The sequence below is a fragment of the Salvelinus sp. IW2-2015 genome, linkage group LG18 (genome assembly GCF_002910315.2).
Source record: "Salvelinus sp. IW2-2015 linkage group LG18, ASM291031v2, whole genome shotgun sequence".
In the NCBI taxonomy this organism is placed as follows: domain Eukaryota; kingdom Metazoa; phylum Chordata; class Actinopteri; order Salmoniformes; family Salmonidae; genus Salvelinus; species Salvelinus sp. IW2-2015.
Window position 1 is genome coordinate 26,271,589 of NC_036858.1, and position 14,196 is coordinate 26,285,784.

Consider the following 14,196-nt stretch of genomic DNA (forward strand, 5'->3'; position numbering starts at 1 on the left):
CCAGAAGTGCCTATCCTTCTACAATGAATTTGGGAAACTTGACCCAACCCAGTCGACTGCTTTGGAACAGATCACAAAGGAGCAGAGTGCCTCACACGTGTGGCATGACTCAAGGAAGCTTTGAGTAACTGCAAGCTCAGCCAAGAAGGTCCCTGTCAGGAAATCCACCAACCCTGGAAAGTTTCTCCAAGAGCATCTGTATCTCAGGTTCCGAGGGAATGCAGCCACACACTAAGGGAAAGACAATGAGTGGCTGGAAGACTGTGGATACTTTGTGGACCACAGAGGCACTGTTGTCAGTGTTGAAAGCAAGCCATGACGGAGTGCTGAACTCCAAAGGAGCTGTTGGAGATCAGGTGTCCTGTCATGGGGACTGGCTGTGATTCTCTGGATGATGTCTTCAGTGGGAAAGCCTGTGATGTGAAGGAGGTGGAGGGCACACCCCAACTGCAACCACATGGGCCACGTAGCTACTACATGCCGATGCAAATTGGTATGTTTTGCACAGGACTGGGAGAATGTAAGGTGCTCATCTGGACTCCGTCCCAGCAAGTTATGATCCCTGTTCCCTATGATGCACAGTTCTGTGCAGAGCCTCTCCTGAGGTTGAAGGCATTCTACTTTACACACATGCTGCCATTTATTGTTGTGGAGCATCAGGCAGGCAGATTGTCACAAATATATGTGTAACGGCTGTCGTCTTCCTCGTCTGAGGAGGATAAGATAGAAGGATCGGAGGACCAATGCGCAGCGTGGTAATTGTTCATCTTGTTTTAATAAAGGTGAACACTCAAAATACAAAACAACAAAAGTGACAACCGAAACAGTTCTGTCTGGTGCAGACACACTGGGCTGTGCTGGCGAACCGGGGACACCATGCGTAGGGCTGGTGCCATGTACACCGGCCCGAGGAGACGCACTGGAGACCAGATGCGCTGAGCCGGCTTCATGGCACCTGGCTCGATGCCCACTCTAGCCCGGCCGATACGAGGTACTGGAATGTACCGCACCGGGCTATGCACACGCACAGGGGACACCGTGCGCTCTACCGCATAACACGATGCCTGCCCGGTACGACGCTCTCCACGGTATGCACGGGGAGTTGGCTCAGGTCTCATACCTGGCTTAACACCACTCCCCGTGTTCCTCCCCCCACAAGAAATTTTTGGGGCTGCCTCTCTGGCTTCCAGCCGCGCTTTCGTGCAGCCTCCTCATACCACCGCCTCTCCGCTTTCGCTGCCTCCAGCTCAGCTTTGGGGCGGCGATACTCACCAGCCTGTGCCCAGGGTCCCTTGCCGTCCAGTATTTCCTCCCAAGTCCATCTCTCCATATATCGCTGCCGCTCCTGTTGCTGCTGCCTGTTACCACGCTGCTTGGTCCTTTCTTGGTGGGTGGTTCTGTAACGGCTGTCATCGTCCTCATCTGAGGAGGATGAGTTAGAAGGATCGGAGGACCAATGCGCAGCGTGGTAATTGTTCATCTTGTTTTAATAAAGGTGAACACTCAAAATACAAAACAACAAAAGTGACAACCGAAACAGTTCTATCTGGTGCAGACACACAAAGACTGAAAACAACCACCCACAAAACCCAACACAACACAGGCTACCTAAATGTGGTTCCCAATCAGGGACAACGATTGACAGCTGCCTCTGATTGAGAACCATTTCAGGCCAAACACAGAAATAGCAAAACATAGAAATACAAACATAGACTGCCCACCCCAACTCACGCCCTGACCATACTAAATAAAGACAAAACAAAGGAAATAAAGGTCAGAACGTGACAATATGCAGCTCTGTAGAAGTATGTATTCAGATATCTCTCCTGTTTGCAGTTACTATTAACAAATTGTTTTTCAGTTAAAAAGCCTGACTTAATGCATCAACAGTCACAGTATTGTGGAAATTGTTTTTATGGCTTTGTTTTTTATTAATATTAATATTAATGAGTATGCAAAACAAATAATTAAGTCCATGTTATAGAATTAATTGGAATATTTAACGTAACTTTTGACACATCTTTAATTCATATTGGGAAATCGACCCTGTGAATGGCATTTGATTGGTCAGTTCATTCAGCATCTTCATGAATGATATCACCACGCAGGTTACACAGGGCAGCATAAATTATAAGTATTTTGTTAATTTTAGATGAGAGGTTGATTGGCACTGTCTGTGAGATGATTCTAAACCATTTGAGCCTTTGAATTACAGGTTCCACATGAACCCTCAAGTTAGCTATCCGTCTTGTACATGTGGTGTCCTCCTCTGACAGCTGTGTGGCTCTTTTTGTGAAGGCTGGAATTGTTCATTTGACCTTCCCCTCCTGTAGCAGATCACAGATTGTGAAGCCCCGGTCAGCCATGACCTCATCACCTGGACAGAGGTACTCCAGGAACCCAGAATCTGATGTTATATATACCTCCATATGCTGAGGAGATGAACATCACTGGATCACAAGGTGCAATGGCCACCAGGTACTTGATAGTGTTCAAGGTGTAGTAATGGCTGAATGACTCCCCCCTTGAATCCAGATTCTTGCACTTCTGTAAAGCAGTTTCTGAACAGTCAATAATGCAGGTTGTTCCTGGGTAGTGGTCCTTAAAACATTGTGGCATTGTAGCATGAATGGTCTCCCTTGGCAGCCATGGAATGTACTCCCTCAGATTCTCTTCCATCATGTCAATCCAATAACTAATCACTAGACTGACAATACTCTTGGAAACACCAAACCTTTCTGCTAGGTACTGCTGCAGCAAGTTGAGTTTCAGCTTCATCAGTGTCATCAGGAGGTGGTCTGTCAGGTTTAACTGAAAGCTGCCTTTGTAGAGTGGTAGAAGATGTTCCGCCAGGGTAGAAAAGGCAGCAAGAGACAAGCCTGTATGCAGTTGACAGAGTGCTTCGTTCACAATAAAACACCATACTGCATTGACGCTCCTAATAATATTTAATAATCATAATAATTAAGTATATATAAAATGGGATTTTTTTATTGAGTTGTAGAGGAAATAAATTGTGTTATTATGAGACTGTGCTTAGATACAAGAAGAAGGGAGAGGGAGACACAAAATGAGAGCGGGCAAACTGCTCAAGCGTTTGGCTTACCTGTCACTGATAACTGCCTGACCAACACCCGATGCTTCTTCACGAGTGGAGCATCGTAGCCAAACCATTTTTCTGGGTAAGGATGCTCCACTGTAGGCTTCTTGTCAAAGAAGTGGTAGGAGCACACAAAGGGACGTTTCTTTAGGTTCAACGCTTTGAGCCAGAGCCGCAAAGACTCTGCGTCTTTAGGAGGTGGATGCAGGTCGTATCGGGCTCCACAGGTACATTCAGATAGACGTAGAGGTTGATGTTCAAAACATTGCTGTTGTAAAAACTATTGTGACAGCCTCGTACTGGACGTATGCTTGTCATGTTGATTGATTTTAGGATTTTGTGAGGTTCTGTCAGTGTAAAACTATCAAGCTCTCAACTAAAAGTACCACTTTTGCATGCGCTAGTGTCGCGCGAATGTTGCCGGAAATAGAAACACAGTTGCAACTACCTCGCCGCGATCACTGTGACGTTCCAGAATAAGGCGAATAGCTCTGACAGACATAGTTACCCCACCAGAAATGCCAACAGGGGTCTCTTCACAGTCCCCAAATCTAGGAGTGAGTTACTTTTGTGCCATTAATATCAAGCAAAACTTCTGAAGCCGAGAACAAAATTCTTAATATTGCAACAAAAAATTGATGATATTGAAAGAAAATCATGAACCTAAAAGTACTGATAACAAAACAAAATATTACAAGGAAAAAGTTTTGAAATGCGAGAACAAATGAATTCTAAATGGATGCAAAAAAAAAACTTTCCTTTTTTTTCTCGAAAACGCGATTAAATAAAACGCCTCTGTCTTTGCTGCAATTTTCCCTAAGTAACCCTGGCCTTTGCTTTTGTTTCCTTTTTTTCAGTTGAACATTTTGGCACATTCATTCCAGCAACATAGCACCCTGCATCCCACTACTCTTTTGCCTCTGAAGCTAAGCAGGGCCGGTCCTGGTCGGTCCCTGGACGGGAGACCAGATAAAGCTGGAAGTGGTGAAAAATACAGGCAGGTCAACTGTGATACAAGTCAGCATTTGAGAATGTCTGAGAATGTCGGGAGATGTTTGCATGTTTGAATTCAGTGATAGTTAGTTGTTTTTGATATTTTTGTTTTAAGCCTATCCCAAACCTTAACCCTTACCGTAACCATTCAGAGTTAATGCCTAATCTTAAAACCTCTCTAGGGTATGTGGGATGGTAGCGTCCCCCCTCGTGAAACTGCAGGGCGCCAAATTCAAAACAACAGAAATCCCATAATTAAAATTCCTCAAACATACAAGTATTTTACACCATTTTAAAGATACACTTGTTGTAAATCCAGCCACAGTGCCCAATTTCAAAAAAGCTTTACGACGAAAGCACACCAAACGATTATGTTAGGTCAGAGCCAGAAAAACACAGCCATTTTTCCAGCCAAAGAGAGGAGTCACAAAAAGCAGAAATAGAGATAAAATGAATCACTAACCTTTGATGATCTTCATCAGATGACACTCATAGGACTTCATGTTACACAATACATGTATGTTTTGTTTGGTAAAGTTCATATTTATATCCAAAAATCTGAGTTTACATTGGCACATTATGTTCAGTAGTTCCAAAACATCTGGTGATTTGGAGCCACATCAATTTACAGAAATACTCATAATAAACATTGCTAAAAGATACAACTGTTATGCATGGAATTTTAGATCCACTTCTCCTTAATGCAACCGCTGTGTCAGATTTCTAAAATCTGCAGTTTTGACAAACAACACAATGCCACAGTTGTCTCAAGTTTTGAGGGAGCGTGAAATTGGCCTGCTTACGGCAGGAATGTCCACCAGAGCTGTTGCCAAATAATTGAAGGTTCATTTCTCTACCATAAGCCGCCCCCAACATTGTTTTAGAGAATTTGCCTCATAACCGCAAGCCATGTGTATGGCGTCTTGTGGGGGGTGAGCGGTTTGCCTATGTCAACGTTGTGCACAGAGTGCCCCATGGTGGCGGTGGGGTTATGGTATGGGCATACATAAGCTACGGTCAATGAACACAATTGCATTTTATCGATGGCAATTTGAATACACAGAAATACCGTGACGAGATCCTTAAGGTATCTGTGACCAACGGATGCATATCTGTATTCCCAGTCATATGAAATCCATAGATTAGGGCCTAATGAATTTATTTAAATTGACACATTTCTTCATATGAACTTTATTGTTGCATAATGCATTTATATTTTTGTTCAGTATATCAACAAAGGGGTTGATTAGGCTTAGGGTTAGGGTAAGGTTCAGAATAAGGGATAGGCTATAGGTTAGGGTTAGGATAAGGGTTGTCCATGGTAAGGGCTATCCAAATAAATTGTTACCATCTTGGGTAACATAAGGGACACTGGGCATCTACCTCCCCACTATCAGTTAGAGGGGGGGATTGTTTGCTTTTAGCAAATTGCACTTATTGTCACTTAGCTAATAACGCCTAATATTGCGCTAGCCATTTTACATACATTTGAATGCTGAAAGTGACCTGCAGATGTGCCAGATCAGGAATAGGCCTACCTCTCCTTGGTCAGTGCCCAAAGCTGCACACAGCGTGCAGATTGACTAGGCTACTGATATTGCCTGGGGTTGGGCAAAATGACTTGTAGATCAATGACTGTCAAGACAATTACATGCTTAGTTCGACACTGAAGGTAAGGGCGCATCAGTTGTCACAAAAGATGAGAGGTATTTTTGGAAAGTAGAAAGAAAGTACCTTGAGCAAAAAACAATTGTGAACCTCCAATTCTTAACGTTTGAATACATTTTCTGACCGATGCATCCTGCATTTGGATTGGTTTGTGGTCCTGCAGACCGATGCACTCATATCTTAAACATTTGAACCGGGGACAGAGGCATATCGGTGAATCATTACATCCCTATGTGAAACATCACCTTCATCCATCATTGACACACACACCTCTCACACACACACACACACACACACACACACACACACACACACACACACACACACACACACACACACACACACACACACACACACACACACACACACACACACACACACACACACACACACACACACACACACACACACACACACACACAAATCCTATTAACAGCAGTCTGACAGGGAGGAAGAGATGAGAAAAGGGAAAAGAGACAAAGTGTACACAAGGAGAGGAGAATGGTTATGGAAGGAGAGGAGAATGGTTAGGGAAGGAGAGGAGAATGGGAGGAGAGAGGGGAGGATAGGATAACAGAGAAAGAGATGAGTTGATGGAAAGTAAAGAAGAACAGGGAAAGGGGCAGAGAGGAGAAAGAAGTGAGAGATAAAATTAAGCATGCACATAAGGAGATGTGTGGATAAGGGAGGAGAGGGTGAGGAGGTGTGTGTGTGTGTGTGTGTGGGTTCGTGTGCGAGAGAGATCATTTCAATGTAGGCTTAATGAACATCTGTCCCTGCCTCTCTATATCTCCCATGGCCTATGCAGCCTTAGATCTGTCATAGACATCACTCACCCCCCCTCTACTTTCCCATTGAGAATTTATGAGCTTGTGCTTAGAAACACACACACACACATACACACACCTGTAGTTGTGTGACTGACACTCACTAGGCATTTAGGAGAGAGAATAGATGCCACCCTCCTCAAGTTCCACCAGCTGTTGGCACTGTGTGACTGGGAGCTGCTGCGCATAGTGTGTATGGGCAAACCAACCTCCTGCTGGTTTCATTTACACAAAAGTTTGTCATATACTGTATCACCAGGCTTTTTTGGGGAGCTATTCCAGTGTCTCTATATACAGTGTACTACACTCTTACAAAAAAGGAGAACACTTTTTTGGTTCCACATAGAACCCCTTTTGGTTCCATGTGGAACGGTTCTACTATGACCAAAATGCTTCTACAAAGGGTCCTCCTATGGGGACAGCCGAAGTGTACACCCCTAGAGACTGACAAAGGCTGTACATAACAATCATTCCCATTCACTTTTCAACATAATGACTAGTTCATGATGTCATGGACATTTTTTGTAGTATATTGATAAATCATACATTTTCTAATCAGTGAATAAATCTAGTCTAACTATAGCTATTAAACGCCGGAGGGATCTCTCTATTCACATAAAGTACACACACACACACAAACACACACGCACAAAAACATGCACACACACACACACACATACTTGCCTCATTCCTGTCTATCTTTTCCATTAACATTGTATTAACTTTGGGTTAGTAGCCAAGATTAACCTGTGTATGTGCGTGCGTGTGTGGCCTGCAGAAGCAGCAACTTCAGAACAAAGAAACACACACACACTTACACAAACACATTCTTTGTGTGTGTGCGTGCCTGCGTCCCTTGCGTGCATGCTTGTTGTGTGTGTGTGTGTGTGTGTGTGTGTGTGTGTGTTGTTGTGTGGTGTGTGTGTGTGTGTGTGTGTTGTGTTTGTGTGTGTGTGTGGGTGTGTGTGTGTGTGTTGTGTGGTGTGTGTGCATATGTGCGCCTGAGTTTATGTATGTGTGTGTGGGCCACTAAATGTGTGTGTGACTACCCTGTGGGAATTGCTTGTCTACTCCAGTGAGCTAGTGAGACGAGACGAGACCTTGGAGAGAGATGACCTTGAAACACTCTCACTATGTCCCCTACTGAGTACTGCAGAGAGAGAGCGGGAGGGGGAGTTGAAGTTATATGAGGGAGAGCGGCTGAGAGAGAGAGGGAGAGAGAGAGAGGGAGAGTGAAGTAAATGGCAGAAAGGGAGATGGAAAGATAGAGAAAGGGGAAGAGAATACAATGTAAAATAAACAAACAGTGAGGAGAGAGAGAGAGCAATGAATCATCAAGTTTCTGAATAAGACACTTGTTAGCTCCTTATCATTTCTCTCCTCCTACACCAAGTCACTCATGACTTCATTATTTAACTCCCATACATGCATCTGAATATTCAATAGATTTGTAATCTATCTGAAAATGTTCACATTGTTGATTTGAATGCCAGTGAGTGCTGAGACCAGGGTTCCAGTCAAAAATGTGTAACATACCAAATCTTGCAGATAGAAATGCCAGGAAAATAACCTGCATGATTCCTCACTCCACATATCTGAGATGTACAGTACCAATCAAAAGTTTGGTAACACCTACTCATTCCAGAGTTTTTCCTTTATTTTACTATTTTCTACATTGTAGAATAATAGTGAAGACATCAAAACTATGAAATAACACATATGGAATCACTTAGTAACAAATCAAAATATATTTTAGATTTTAGATTCTTCAAAGTAGCCACCCTTTGCCTTGATGACAGCTTTGCACACTCTTGGCATTCTCTCAACCAGCTTCACCTGGAATGCTTTCCAACAGTCTTGAAGGAGTTCCCACATATGGTGAGCACTTGTTGGCTGCTTTTCCTTCACTCTGTGGTCCAACTCAGTCCAAACCATCTTAATTGGGTTGAGGTCGGGTGATTGTGGAGGCCAGGTCATCTGATGCAGCACTCCATCACTCTCCTTCTTGGTCAAATAGCCCTTACACATCCTGGAGGTGTGTTGGGTCATTGTCCTGTTGAAAACAAATGATAATCCCACTAAGCGCAAACCAGATGGGATGGCGTATTGCTGCAGAATTTGCAAAAATTTCAAATAAACTGTTTTCGCTTTGTCATTATGGGGTATTGTGTGTAGATTAATGAGCGAAATGTTTTACTTAATCAATTTTAGAATAAGGCTGTAACGTAACAAAACATGGAAAAAGTCAAGGGGTCTGAATAGTTTCTGAAAGCACAGTGTGCCTGTATACAGTATCTTGACAACAAACCATTCTGCAGAGGCATTGCACTGCAGAGCCATATAAAACGATGATTATAAAATAATAATGGATTAGGACAGGACAGGGTATGACAGGACAGGAAAATAGTCTTAGACAAAATACTACAATACTACTGCAATCAAAATAAACACTGTACATAACATTAAACACTCAACATAATACATACATTGCAGGTTACCCATGTCATACACATTTACATGTCTCGTATAGCCACATACATAATAGATATTGCACACTGCCCTTACACATTCTGTTAGTGGCATATTGACACAGCTTAACTTTACTTATTGTTTGTAAAGAGGTTTTCATTTAGTCTCAAAGCTCATAACACTGATGGGCTTAAAGATAAACAGCGCCGTGTTCATTAGGCACCAAACGGAAGAAAACTGGAGAGAACCAGGAGAGAACCTGAACTTGTCCAATAAGAAACCATCGTTTCTTGTCCAATAAGAAACTCCCATTAAGACTTTTTCCGTTGCATGTGATAATGAACAAGTCTTGAGTTCTGCCCCTCTTTTCAGACTTCATGTTCATCACCATGTCTGCTGTGGTTCTGTCATTTGTTTGTCAGGAGTCATGTCTCGCTCTCACAGGCAGCACACATTCGTCTGTCTTCCGTTACGCTCTGTCTCTTTCTCTCTGCCCCCCCCCCCCCCCTCTCTCGCTGAATGTATTCTCATGGAGGAGTGTTTTGGAGTGATGTTTGTTCGTCCGTCTGTCTGTCTGTGTTCGTGTAAACAATGTGTTGCTCTCAGGATGACGTGGCTTTCGAAGACAGTAGTATTATTAGATATGGAGCGTTAGAGTCATGTCTCCTGTTGTCTTCTCTCGTCTTTTCTCGTCTCATCTGTGTCTCGTTTGGGTCTCACAAGGAGGCAGGGGAGTGAACTGAAGGTGAGAAAACAGCAGGAGGGGAGGGAGATGTGTTCACCTATCACACACACACACAAACAAGCACACACACACACACACACACACATTCACTCTTTCCACATGAAAGACCTCTCTCTATCTAGAGAGGGATGACACAGGGTGTTTTTACTCACAGTAGACCTACCTCCCGACCACCCAGCTCTCTCTCTCACTCTCTCTCTGTTTCTCTCTCTGTCTCTCTCGCTCTCTCTCTATCAAGGTGAAGCACCTTGACAGAGTTGTCAGAAGGTACACAGCCAATGTTTTACTGTTTGGTAGGTACTGTAGGCAGGAGAGTCAAAATACAGAATAGATCAAGGACATTCCACTGTATGTGGACATGTTGCCTGACATGCTATTACAATCTGAATCTATATTGTCATGCAACACATAGTTTTAATTTGTGTTAAACAGAAGAGATAAGAACAATGCAGACAAAATATTGACACTCACAAGAAGAAAATGATTCAGAATCTACAACTATGGCTCCGTTATGCCATTTATGCTTATATATATTTAGAAGTACAGTTTAAAACATATTTGTATGATACATATTTAAAGTGCACATCAGAATAACACATACAGAACAGATTTTCATTCCTATACATATATGATTCCATAAGCTTTAGAGTTCATTACTTATTTATGTATGGTGTCCTTGACTCAACGTGTGGGTTCTGTCAGTTTGGAACATGCATGTTTCATTGAATGGTGTATACGGGGTTGGGGTTGAGATTAAGATTGCTATAGTATGGTGTTCAGATTCAATCGTTGTCATTACCATCAATCGTCGTCACTTTAATTAACTCTACCTACATGTACGTACTACCTCGACTAACCGGTGCCCCCGCACATTGACTCTGTACCGGCACCCCCCTGTATATATTGTTATTTTTTACTGCTCCTCCTTAATTGTTACTTTTATCTCTTCATCTTATCCGTATTTTTTTTAGCTGCACTGTCAGTTAGGGGCTCGTAGGTAAGCATTTCACTGTATTTGGCGCATGTGACTAATAAAATGTGATTTGATTTGATTTGAACTATCATCATTGCTATAGTATTGCCAGGCTTGGGTAGGTTACTTTCTAAATGTAATCCTTTACAGTTACTAGTTACCTGTCCAAAATTGTAATCAGTGACGTAACTTTTGGATAGGGCTCCCGAGTGGCGCAGCGGTCTAAGGCTTCAGGACTTGAGGTGTCACTACAGACACCCTGGTTCGATTCCAGGCTGTATCACAACCGGCCGTGATTGGGAGTCCCATAGGGCGACGCACAATTGGCCCAGTGTCGTCTGGGTGTGGCCGGTGTAGGCCTTCATTGTAAATAAGAATTTGTTCTTAACTGACTTGCCTCGTTAAATGTTAAATACATTTTTTTAAATAATAATTACCCAAACTCAGTAACGTAATCTGATTACATTCAGTTACTTTTAGATTACTTTCACCTTAAGAGGCATTAGAAGAAGACAAACATTATCTTACCAATTGAACAACATCTATTGCAGGATAAATCCATGTTAAAGTTGCTGGCCATGTATGGATGTTAAATTTTACTTTATGGGTTGGTTATGTAGGCTTCTTCTAACCCATCGCTTTCTACAACATATAATAATACAATTAAATTATATCTTTGCATTAGAAACAAAAGTCTATCAGAATTCCAGTCATTCCAATAAATGTTATACTCTTTGATCTTCAAGAATAGGATGTCACTCCCTGACCTTAGTTCCTTTTTTATGTCTCTATTTTGGTTTGGTCAGGGCGTGAGTTGGGGTGGGCATTTTATGTGCTTTCTATTTCTATGTGTTTGGCCTGGTATGGTTCCCAATCAGAGGCAGCTGTCTATCGTTGTCTCTGATTGAGAACCATACTTAGGTAGCCTTTTCCCACCTGGTGATTGTGGGTAGTTGTTTTCTGTTGTGTGTCTGCACCAGCCAGAACTGTTTCGGTCGTTCTCTGTGTTATTTTAGTGTTTATTAAATAAATATGGACACGTATCACGCTGCACCTTGGTCCTCTCCTTCCAACAGCCGTTACATAGGACTTGGAAATATGGAAGTATAGATCAGCCAAATAGTTTTACCTGAGCATAACCCCAAAACTAAGGACTTATTAGCCAGCCCTACTCTGTTGTTTATGATTTTGTTGTCATTGAGGACGGATTGGACTCATTATGTGACAGTTGAACTAAAGCTCATGAGGCATTTATAAGTTATATCCTTCATTAATCAATGGATATACAGTGGGGAGAACAAGTATTTGATACACTGCCGATTTTGCAGGTTTTCCTACTTACAAAGCATGTAGAGGTCTGTAATATTTGGGTACGGAAAACCTTTGTTTGCAATTACAGAGATCATACGTTTCCCGTAGTTCTTGACCAGGTTTGCACACACTGCAGCAGGGATTTTGGCCCCCTCCTCCATACAGACCTTCTCCAGATCCTTCAGGTTTCGGGGCTGTCGCTGGGCAATACGGACATTCAGCTCCCTCCAAAGATTTTCTATTGGGTTCAGGTCTGGAGACTGGCTAGGCCACTCCAGGCCTTGAGATGCTTCTTACGGAGCCACTCCTTAGTTGCCCTGGCTGTGTGTTTCGGGTCGTTGTCATGCTGGAAGACCCAGCCACGACCCATCTCAATGCTCTTACTGAGGGAAGGAGGTTGTTGGCCAAGATCTCGCGATACATGGCCCCATCCATCCTCCCCTCAATACGGTGCAGTCGTCCTGTCCCCTTTGCAGAAAAGCATCCCCAAGAATGATGTTTCCACCTCATGCTTCACGGTTGGGATGGTGTTCTTGGGGTTGTACTCATCCTTCTTCTTCCTCCAAACACGGCGAGTGGACTTTAGACCAAAAAGCTCTATTTTTGTCTCATCAGACCACATGACCTTCTCCCATTCCTCTCTGGATCATCCAGATGGTCATTGGCAAACTTCAGACGGGCCTGGACTTGCGCTGGCTTGAGCAGGGGGACCTTGCGTGCGCTGCAGGATTTAAATCCATGACGGCGTAGTGTGTTACTAATGGTTTTCTTTGAGACTGTGGTCCCAGCTCTCTTCAGGTCATTGACCAGGTCCTGCCGTGTAGTTCTGGGCTGATCCCTCACCTTCCTCATGATCATTGATGCCCCACGAGGTGAGATCTTGCATGGAGCCCCAGACCGAGGGTGATTGACCGTCATCTTGAACTTCTTCCATGTTCTAATAATTGCACCAACAGTTGTTGCCTTCTCACCAAGCTGCTTACCTATTGTCCTGTAGCCCATCCCAGCCTTGTGCAGGTCTACAATTGTATCCCTGATGTCCTTACACAGCTCTCTGGTCTTGGCTATTGTGGAGAGGTTGAAGTCTGTTTGATTGAATGTGTGGACAGGTGTCTTTTATACAGGTAACGAGTTCAAACAAGTGCAGTTAATACAGGTAATGAGTGGAGAACAGGAGGGCTTCTTAAAGAAAAACTAACAGGTCTGTGAGAGCCGGTCTGTGAGACTCCGTCTCATGCTACCACTAGAGTGAGAGCACCGCCAGCATTCAAAAGTGACCAAAACATCAGCCAGGAAGCATAGGAACTGAGAAGTTGTCTGTGGTCACCACTGCAGAATCACTCCTTTATTGGGGGTGTCTTGCTAATTGCCTATAATTTCACCTTTTGTCTATTCATTTGCAATACAACAGCATGTGAAATTTATTGTCAATCAGTGTTGCTTCCTAAGTGGACAGTTTGATTTCACAGAAGTGTGATTGACTTGGAGTTACATTGTGTTGTTTAAGTGTTCCCTTTATTTCTTTGAGCAGTGTATATATATTTATAAGTGCAAAAATGGATATAGCAACTACATATTGCCCCTTTAAGTCTAGCAAAAGTGTGCGAGTTTGAGCATGTGTCCATTAGGCCTATGGATTTCTTTTATATAAAAGCATTAATTAAATTGAGCAATAAAAGCCCCACTTTTATTCCATGGGCTGGTATCCGCACTATGCAGCTGTTGCCCAAGCGCATTTTTCACTCGCTGTCCACTGGTTTCAAAAACAATGACTGATAGGCAGCTTAAACTTCTTGAATTCAACCATTATTGGATTCAAATGCACATTTAGATTTGTGAACAGCCGTCCACAACAACCACAATCCGTAAGGCGCAAATAGCTAAATGAGAGCAGCAGTGCGGTTCACCTCAATGCGACATGTAGATATCAATAATAAGTGATATCCCTATTTCCGTAGACTACACCACTGCTGTCATCCTTACCTCCAAGCGTTTATTCAAATTGAATAATCTTTGGATTCCGACAGCAGTCGCACCATTGGAAGACATAGCTTGGACTGTAGCCTACAAAAGCCTATTCCTGCACTTTCCCGCGATCCACCAAACACAT

General features: G+C 43.1%; 1 pseudogene; it reads right to left on the minus strand.

The window, feature by feature from the left end:
- Positions 1-2,072: 2,072 nt before the first annotated feature.
- The window catches only part of LOC139029198 (uncharacterized), a 33,470-nt pseudogene continuing 21,346 nt past the window's right edge, over positions 2,073-14,196 (minus strand).